Consider the following 2,618-nt stretch of genomic DNA (forward strand, 5'->3'; position numbering starts at 1 on the left):
CGGCGGCGACGCGGTCGGGGCGGCTGGCGGCGACGCGGGCGGCGACGGTGCGGTTGGGGCGGGGCTAGGGTTTCGAGGGGCTGGCGGCTTGGGCCTCCCGGCTTATAAGGCTGGTTGGGCCAGGAGTCCGGGACGGACACGGCCCGATAGGTCGGTTCGTTTTAAAAAAAACATTATGCGCGGAAAAACAAATAAAAGAAATACTAAACGGACTCCAAAAATCCCGAAATAAATTTTCCCCGACTTCTAAAATCAAGACAGACAAGATGAACATTTATTTGGGGCCTGAATGCAGTTTTAAAAAACGCGCATTTTCCTAAATTCAAATAAAATAGCAATAAACTCCAACATAAAATCTTATTTGATTTTTTTATTAAATCTTCAATATTTCTTTATTTTGGGAAAGTCATTTTATTCCCTCTCTCATATTTTCATAATAGAAATAATTGAAGATAAAATAAATAAAATCAAATGATCCTATTTTCAAAATTTGAGAAAACTCAAATATGAAAATAACGAAATCCCCAACTCTCTCCGTGGGTCCTTGAGTTGCGTAGAATTTCTAAGATCGAGAAAAAAGGCAATAAAATATGATATGCAAGGATGATCTAATGTATAACATTCCAAATTGAAAATTTGGTATGTTACATCTGGAGTCCGTTCGGGGCTCCGGAGAGGGGAATCCGTCGCCATTGTCATCATCAACCATCCTCCATCACCAATTTCATGATGCTCATCGCCGTGCGAGAGTAATCCCATCATAGGCTTGCTGGACAGTGATGGGTTGGATGAGATTTACCAATTAATCGAGTTACTTTTGTTAGGGTTTGATCCCTAGTATCCATTATGTTCTAAGATTCATGTTGCTATGACTTTGCCATGCTTAATGCTTGTCACTAGGGCCCGAGTGCCATGATTTCAGATCTGAACCTATTATGTTTTCATGAATATATGACTGTTCATGATCCTATCTTGCAAGTTATAGTCACCTACTATGTGTTATGATCCGGCAACCCTGGAGTGACAATAGTCGGGACACTTCTCGGTGATTACCGTATTTTGAGGAATTCATGTACTCACTAAGTGCTAATGCTTTTGTCTGGTTCTCTTTTAAAAGGAGGCCTTAATATCCTTTATTTTCCAATAGGACCCCGCTGCCACGGGAGGGTAGGACAAAAGATGCCATGCAAGTTCTTTTCCGTAAGCACGTATGACTATTCAGAATACATGCCTACATTATATTGATGAACTGGAGCTAGTTCTGTGTCACCCTATGTTATAACTGTTGCATGATGAATTCCATCCAACATAATTATCCATCATTGATTCATTGCCTACAAGCTCATTTCATATTGATCTTTGCTTAGTTACTTCTCCGTTGCCACTGTTACGATTGCTACAAAACTGCTAATGTTACTTTGCTACAGATATTAAGTCTTTCAGGTGTGGTTGAATTTACAACTCAGCTGCTAATACTTGAGAATAATCTTTGGCTCCCCTTGTGTCAAATCAATAAATTTGGGTTGAATACACTACCCTCGAAAACTGTTGCGATCCCCTATACTTGGGATTTATCAAGACCTTTTTCTGGCGCCGTTGCCTGGGAACATAGATATATTCTGTGAGTCACTTGGGATTTATATCTGTTGATCATTATGAGGAATTTGAAAGACAAAAAAACCAAAATCTATCCCTCAACTACGAGGGGAGGTAAGGAACTGCCATCTAGCTCTGCACTTGATTCACTTTCTGTTTTGAGTAAACTTGCGACACCTTCACCTACTATTGATTCTGATATGTCGCATGTTATTGATGATGCCACTTCTGCTATGCATGATGCTTATGATGATACTACTTCTCTGCTTGATAATCTGTGCCACTAGGTGAAATTCTTGATGAACAACTTGCTAGGGTTATGATATTAATGAAAGTGATGATGAAGATTCTCCCCCTAGATATGAATTGCCCGTTGTACCTGAGGGTTATATTATGCATGAAGAAACTATTAGAGAATTTTTTGCTTGCGACGATAGATACGATCTTAAGAAACGGTTAGCTAGCTGAAAGAGAAGTCTTTGAATGCTAGAATTCAATATGATCCTAGGTTTGCTACTTCACCTATTTGTGTTACCGATAAGGATTATGAATTCTCTCTTGATCCTAAGTTAATTACTTTGGTTGAATCTAATCCTTTCCATGGCTAGGAATCTGAAACTATTGTGGCACGTCTTACTAAACTGACTGATAGAGCCACCCTATTTACTCACGAGGAAAAAATTCACTATTACTATATCCTTAAATTGTTTCCTTTCTCATTAAAGGGTGATGCTAAGATATGGTTTAATTCTCTTGCCCCGGGTTGTGTGCGTAGTACCCAGGATATGATTTATTACTTCTCTACAAAATATTTTCCCGCTCATAAGAAACAAGCTGCCTTGTAGAAAATATTTAATTTTGTGCAAATTAAAGAAGAGAGTCTCCCACAAGCTTGGGGAGCCTTCTCCAATTACTTAATCATTTGCCTAATCATCCTCTCAAGAAAAATGAAATCCTTGATATCTTCTATAATGTACTAACCAATGCTTCCAAAGACCACCTGGATAGTTGTGCTGGTTGTG

Source organism: Triticum dicoccoides, chromosome 4B, assembly GCF_002162155.2.
Source record: "Triticum dicoccoides isolate Atlit2015 ecotype Zavitan chromosome 4B, WEW_v2.0, whole genome shotgun sequence".
NCBI lineage: Eukaryota > Viridiplantae > Streptophyta > Magnoliopsida > Poales > Poaceae > Triticum > Triticum dicoccoides.